The following is a 7,834-nucleotide window of genomic DNA, read 5'->3' on the forward strand; positions in this document are numbered from 1 at the left end:
CATCACCCTTTTCAGAAAACTCAGTAACTTAGTGCCTTAAGATGTTCAAATTGTCCCCAAAAGTTGAGATACTAGATATTTTAAAAACCCTTTCTCAAGCTTTGTTATTCTAGCTTCAGTTGGAAGAAGAAGCTTCCAACTTAAAGATGGTAGACCAAATACTGACCCAGTTGTTTCCTTTCTCTCCCAAGAAACCATGATGGTTATCCATCACGTAAAGAGAGCAGCAGAGACAAAAAAGTGATGTGATGGCCTCACAGCCTTGAGAAGGAGCATCATCTGTGGACCTTCCTGGGGGTGAGGGGCGGAGAAGTGAGGCAGGCGTCAGAAAACAGGAGGGTTGATTAAAATCTGTACATTAACAGTCAACCCTTATTATCCTCCCTCACCGATGCCTGCACCCCACCCCTCAGGTAACCAGTAAGTAGAGCACCAACAACCAACAGCAAGCACCTGCCTTCCAGAGAGAAGAGGAGAAGTTTTTCTCCAGAAAGGAAACCATCTAGACCAAAGGCATCACTTACTAACATGTGGAAACCCTATCGACTCTCGGAAAAGAAAAACCTCTAGACGAGCCTTTTACTAGTGATAACAGACTCCTTTCTTCTTCTTCCTGTGTCACTATTAAATGTGAACAATGAAGAATCACCAGACATTTAAGGGAAACCAATCCCAATGGGAAAAAAGACCAAACCGGCAGGTGGAGTGATTGTTGAGAAACTGTAAGTTGTAGCAAAATAAGAAATAAGAGTATTACATCATCATTCACTTAGTGACACTGTCTGGGGTTTCACTATACAAATATATCACTTTGATATAGTTTTATGTTTTTGTTTTTGTTTTTTGGCAGAGTCTCACTCTGTTGCCCAGACTGGAGTACAGTGATGCAATCTCAGCTCACTGCAACCTTCGTCTCCTGGGTTCAAGTGGTTCTCCTGCCAATTTTTGTATTTTTTTTTTTTTTTTGAGACGGAGTCTCGTTCTGTTGCCCAGGCTGGAGTGCAGTGGCCAAATCTCAGCTCACTGCAAGCTCCGCCTCCCAGGTTTACACCATTCTCCTGCCTCAGCCTCCCGAGTAGCCGGGACTACAGGCGCCCGCCACTGCGCCCAGCTAGTTTTTTGTATTTTTTAGTAGAGACGGGGTTTCACCATGTTAGCCAGGATGGTCTCGATCTCCTGACCTCATGATCCGCCCGTCTCGGCCTCCCAAAGTGCAGGGATTACAGGCTTGAGCCACCGTGCCCGGCCCAATTTTTGTATTTTAAGTAGAGACAGGATTTCACCATGTTGGCCAGGCTGGTCTCAAACTCCTGACCTCAGGTGATCTGCCCACCTTGGCCTCCCAAAGTGCTGGCACTATAGGCATGAGCCACCATGCCTGGCCTGATAGAGTTTTAACTATTCGAAGAAACCATAGGAAGCTACCATTCAAATAGATCAAACATCAGCAACGTATTAAAATATCAGCAATTTCACATGTTCAAGATTATTTTTTAAAAAAAAGAGAGAACAGAATTGATTCAATTTTTAGGCCAGCAACCAAGGAAAAAGCAAAGAATGAAAGATTTTATCATCGCATAATAATAGCAAGATCTTACATTTCTATTGAGCTTTAAAGATTACAGTCCAGGTGCGGTGGCTCACATCTGTAATTCCAGCACTTTGGAAGTCCAAGTTGGGTGAATCACAAGGTCAGGAGTTCAAGACCAGCCTGGTCAATATGGTGAAACCCCATCTCTACTAAAAATACAAAAATTAGCCAAGTGTGGTGGCAGGCACCTGTAGTCCCAGCTACTCGGGAGGTTGAGACGGGAAAATCGCTTGAACCCAGCAGGCAGAGGTTGCAGTGAGCCAAGGTCACGCCACTGAACCCCAGCCTGGGTGACAGAGCGAGACTCAGTCTCAAACAAACAACAACAACAAAGATTACAAAACACATCAATATACATTGTCTTGTTTGATCTTTAAACAATCCTATAATTGTAATTAATATATCAAAAAATTGTAACTCTTGAGAAATCCAGGATGACATAAATGAAGCCTAAACACAGCTTTAATTTGCCAAGTAATGGATGGAGAAGGGATCGGAAGTCAGGCTGACTGACCCCACATCCTCTCCTTCTATTACTTAAAAGAAGTCAGCCAGGATGAAAGCTTGGGAAGGACCTGAGATAAAGGCAGTGGGAAAAGAGCAGTGTCAAGGATGAACTATAAACAGAAGTAAAAGAAGGAACACCTTAAATACAAAAATATATGTCCACAGAGCTGGGAGTTGTATGAAGCCGTGTAATTAGAGAACATCATGTTGACAGCAGACTCTTGACCTAGGGGAAAACGTTCACGACACTGACTCCAAGAAGGATAAACTTGAAGGATTCCAGATGTGAGGCAGTCAAACCCTCACTTGGAAGCACTGTACAAATGTTCATGTTAAGAACTGAAATGAATTTATACCCACATAAAACGACATGTAGGGACAGGCTTACTTTGTAAGATGTTTCTGGACCCTACATTAGCAGCTGGACACACTTACACAACACAAACACAGGCCAGCCTGTCACCTGGGCAGCTGGAGGGTTAGCCTGGACAGGGCAATGACAGTCTCCCCCGAACCCTTTCTTCTCATCTGTGACTGAATCCTATTCACATGCTACAAGGACCATGCGCTTGTGGAATCCAACTCAGCTCCCTTTAGAACCAAAGGATGCCTCTGTGACACATGCAGAAAGGACTTCCTTTTCATTTTCGTTCGGTTTGTAGGAAGAGAACAGCTGCAAGAGAGAGAAAGAAAATGTACACAGTGGCTTGGTGGAGACGGCACCTGAAGAGCAACTTTCGTATTTAGCCCCAACAGTTTATAAACATTCATGCAGTAATTAAAGACATTCCCCAAAACCAGGAAACACAATTGAGTCAGTTTCTGTTAGTGAGCATCACACTGCGACCCTGGGTCCAGATGTCCTTGGAAAAGATCAGAGACATAACACAATTGAGTCAGCTTCTGTTAGTGAGCATCACGCTGCAACCCTGGGGTCAGATCTCCCTGGAAAAGGTCAGAGACAAAACACATCACGGCCCTGTTTATGCAGCTTACTGAAGTTTACACGGAATCCCCACGCCCTCCCTGCGATTGAGCCTTCTATGCAAATGACAGAGACTCTCACTAGAGAAGGAGTAGTAGATTCTCGTCCAGTTCCGTGAGTCAACACCTGCATTGTCTCACTCTCCATGTACACTGGCGCCCGTAGTCCCAGCTACTCCGGAGGCTGAGGCAGGAGAATGGCGTAAACCCGGGAGGCGGAGCTTGCAGTGAGCTGAGATCCCGCCACTGCACTACAGCCTGGGTGACAGAGCGAGACTCCGTCTCAAAAAAAAAAAAAAATGAGTATTAGCATAAACCCTACCCTGTAAAGCTGTTGTGAACATTAGGTGGGATAATAAAGCACTAGGCATAATAGCAGAATTCTAACTGTGTGAACTTGAAGAAATTGCAAAAGCCCTGAAATCATGTTTCCCCAACACGGAAAGCCCTACCTGCTAGGCAGGTATATTGTATGTTGTTGACACAATGAGTGAGCATATGTGAAGGCAGTCCGGGAGGAAAGTCAATATAAAAGGCAAAGTATTTGTTGGTGTTCCACCATTATCATTATTACTATTTCCTAGTGGAAGAACTTTGGAAGATGTTATGATCAGTTCCAAAGCAGCTGCAGCCAGTACAATGCTTGGCACATAGTAAGTGTTCAACAAACCTTTTCTAGTGACTCACATTAAACCAGCATAGCATGCCTAATAGGGTTATAAATTCAAATGTCTTAGGCAACCAAGCAGGTAAGTAAACAAACCAAGCAGCCTGCACGTAGGGTCTGTAACACTGCAAAGCACCACCTTGCCTATAGTTTAAATCCAACATTTTAAAAAACACGTCATGCACCTTGGCTGAGACACCCACTTTGTAGCCTCTGGCCCACACCGATTCTAGCTCTTCATTACACCACATGATGCCCTGCATACCATCTAGTCATTTTATGTGATCCAGTGTTGTCTTTGCAAATATATCTGAAGCATCCTGAAGACGAAGGCTATGACATACAACGCCCAATCACCAAAAATGGCCTAGAACAGTGCTGGTCACATGGTAGATACTCAATGAGCAACTGCTGAACTGGGGCTGTGGCCAGGCGCGGTGGCTCACGCCTGTAATCCCAGCACTTTGGGAGGCCGAGCAGGGCAGGTCATTTGAGGTCAGGAGTTCAATACCAGCCTGGCCAACATGGTAAAACCCCGTCTCTACTAAAAATACAAAAATTAAACGGGCACGGTGGCGTGCGCCTCTAATCCCAGCTACTCCGGAAGCTGAGGCACAAGAATCGCTTAGACCCGGTAGGTGGAGGTTGCAGTGAGCCAAGATGGCGCCACTGCACTCCAGCCTGGGCGACAAGAGTTAAACTCCGTCTCAAAAAAATAAATAAATAAAGAGAGAAAAGCCAGGTTGCAAACACAAGCCTCGTATTCCCAGCACCTCTGAGATGCTGCACGGTATGTACATTTTTCTGCCCAGGTCCTACGACCAGACTTAGTCCAGGCTGGGCCGAGGTGTGGTGACTGGGTCAAAGAAGGCCTTGCCTTGCAGGGTTTTCTTCAACCGCATCAAATATGCTTGTTGCTGAGCCACCTGGGCACGTGGTACTGCTACATCTGGACACGTTATCTCAGCACAGAACAAGCTAGAATATGCTGTACATTGAAGTTTGTTTTTTTTTTTTTTTTTTTTGAGACGGAGTCTCGCTCTGTCGCACAGGCTGGAGTGCAGTGGCGCAATCTCGGCTCACTGCAAGCTCCGCCTCCCGGGTTCACGCCATTCTCCTACCTCAGCCTCCCGAGTAGCTGGGACTACAGGCGCCCGCCACTGCGCCCGGCTAATTTTTTTCTATTTTTTAGTAGAGACGGGGTTTCGGTACATTGAAGTTTTTTAAGAAGTTTGGTCCCGACTTCCTGTACCTTCAAACTTCCTTTGCACCTCCTAGAGTCAGCATGAAGTATATAGAAAGACTAGACTGAAGCTTAACAGATAGAGGTCCTAATCCCACCTCCTCCAGTTACAAACTCTAGAATCATCCCTGGCAGGCAACCTCTTTTAGAAGTTTCACTATTTATATCAGTGAAGTGCAGATAACAATAGTTATCTCAAAAGACTCTAGGGGGTAAAGTATATGACACTGTACAGCCCAACACTGCAATCCCTGGCCATATGTGGCTACCAGGCACTTGAAAAGTGGCACAGGGCCAGGCATGGTGGCTCACGCCTGTAATCCCAGCACTTTGGGAGGCCGAGACGGGTGGATCACGAGGTCAGGAGATCGAGACCATCCTGACTAACACGGTGAAACCCCGTCTCCACTAAAAATACAAAAATTAGCTGGGCGCAGTGGCAGGCGCCTGTAGTCCCAGCTACACGGGAGGCTGAGGCAGGAGAATGGCATGAACCCGGGAGGCGGAGTTTGCAGTGAGTGGAGATCGTGCCACCGCACTCCAGCCTGGGCGACAGAGCAAGACTCTGTCTCAAAAAAAAAAAAAAAAGAAAAAGAAAAGAAAAGTGGCACAGGCTGCCCTCAGTGTAAAATACAAACCAGGTTTCAAAAACTTAGTACAAAAACGAGAATGTAAAATATTCCATTAATAATGTTTTTATATTGATCATGTTATAGTAATATAATTTTGGAATAAATTGTGTAATTACTAAAATTAATGTCAACTGTTTCTTTCATTTTTTAATATGGCTCCCAGAAAATTTAAAATTATATCTATAACTCACATTACATTTTTTTTTTTTTTTTTTTTTTGAGACAGAGTCTCTCTCTGTCTCCCAGGCTGGAGTGCAGTGGCGCGATCTTACCTCACTGTAAGCTACGTAGCCTCCCAGGTTCACACCATTCTCCTGCCTCAGCCTCCCTAGAAGCTGAAACTACAGGCGCCTGCCACCACGCCCGGCTAATTTTTTTGTATTTTTAGTAGAGACGGGGTGTCACCGTGTTAGCCAGGATGGAGTCGATCTCCTGACCTCGTGATCTGCCCACCTCGGCCTCCCAAAAAGCATTCCAAATGTCAGTTTCCTTCCCCTACAGGTAGGACATCAGTGATCACGATTCACATACCCTTCCTCTTGCCAAACTGAAACCCTGCATTTATTTATTTGGTAAATATTTATAGTGCCTGGCCCTGTGTGAGATGCTAGAGACACAATACGAAGCAAAACCAGACACTGTCTTCTTCGTGGACCTTACAATCTGGTGGGATGGACAGAGAAATATCAATACTTTCGTAAATAAATGTAAAACTGCAGTTGTACAAGTGTTGTGAAGGACAAGTACCCAGGGTGATAAAAGTAGGGTATTGGTCCAAGAGTCAGGGACAAGGATGTCTCCCCTGCAGAAGTGATGCTTAAGTGGAGCTTTGAAGGATGAAGAAGAGTTTACAAGACTAAGCCAGGGGAGGAAGAGCAGACCAGGGAGAAGGAATACTAAATAAATGGCCCCAAGGAAGGCAGGCGCTTGGGATGTAAAAGGAACAGAAAGAGGCCAGTGTGTGGCGGGCACTGAGAAAGAGGGATGAGTAGACAAACCTGGGAGAGGTCGGAGGGACCAGATCTGCAGGGCCTGGGTTAGGTTCTGGGTCTGACCCTACAAAGGGGTGGGAAGCAGACCAGTTTCATGAGCTAAGTATCTAGATCTGCTCTGCATTTTGAAAAGGTTTCTCGGCCGGGCGTGGTGGCTCATGCCTGTACTCCCAGCACTTTGGGAGGCCGAGACGGGCGGATCACCTGAGGTCAGGAGTTCAAGACCAGCCTAACGGTTAAAACCCCGTCTCTACTAAAAATACAAAAATTAGCTGGGCGTGGTGGCGGGCGCCTGTAATCCCAGCTACTTGGGAGGCTGAGGCAGGAGAATCGCTGGGACCTGGAAGGCGGAGGTTGCAGTGAGACGAAATCGCGCCACTGCACTCCAGCTTGGGCAGCAGAGCGAGACGCTCTCTCAAAAAGGTTTCCAAAAAAAGAAAAGAAAACAGAAAATATTTCTGTCCGCACGGTGCAAGGCCGACAGGAGAGCGGCCCCCGAGCCTGCGGGCAGACCACATAGGGCACTGCCACTGTCCAGGCAGGAAGCAAGAGGGGCCTGAAGGATGAGCGCTGGGGATGGAGAGCACATGCACCGGGGGAGCGCGGGAGGGGGTGCTACTGAGCATACAGGATTCACGGGGCGGACTGGTGGACTCGGGCAGCGGGGTCCAGGTCGAGCGTGACCCCGGGCTTTGGACTGGTGCGGGCCCGCCACGAGCGCTCTCCGGCTCCTTCCCGCCCCCGATCTTCCCATCCAACGGCTCCCTCCTTCTCCCTCCGACCGCTGCCCGGCCCAGCCGCCCCGCCTGACTGCCTGGCCCGCCCTCTGCCGCCACGCGACGCCCGTTCTGGGTCCAGAACCCGGTCTCTCCTCCCGTCCCGAGGCCCCGGCTGGGCCGCCACCCTACGGGGGCCTGACGACCCGGCGCGGCCCAGCCCAGGCCCACCCTCTCAGCTCCTCAGCTTCCGGGGCAGACGCAGGTCGCAGGGCTCGGCCCGGCCTCTCTTCCCTGCGTCTTTCGGGCTGGGTCCCTCTCCACCGTCTGCTGCCCCCAGCCCCCGGCGCTTCCCCTCACCCATCAGGGCGCCGGCCTAGGCCCAGCTCCCACTCCCAGGTCTCTCCTCAGCTGCTACTCCTGCCTCCACCCGCCCTGCCTTCTTGGGACCCCGCCCCGCACAGGCCAGGCCGGCTCCTATTGCTCCGTCTCGCCGTCACGC

General features: G+C 48.4%; 1 long non-coding RNA gene across 1 annotated transcript; it reads right to left on the reverse strand.

The window, feature by feature from the left end:
- Positions 1-892: 892 nt before the first annotated feature.
- On the reverse strand, positions 893-7,784 carry LOC140710413 (uncharacterized). Its single transcript, XR_012091371.1, has 2 exons — positions 7,693-7,784; positions 893-3,364 (listed from the first exon to the last, which is right to left on the reverse strand). It is a non-coding gene; the product is annotated as an uncharacterized lncRNA (long non-coding RNA).
- Between the last annotated feature and the right edge of the window lie 50 nt (positions 7,785-7,834).

Source organism: Chlorocebus sabaeus, chromosome 26, assembly GCF_047675955.1.
Source record: "Chlorocebus sabaeus isolate Y175 chromosome 26, mChlSab1.0.hap1, whole genome shotgun sequence".
Taxonomy (NCBI): domain Eukaryota; kingdom Metazoa; phylum Chordata; class Mammalia; order Primates; family Cercopithecidae; genus Chlorocebus; species Chlorocebus sabaeus.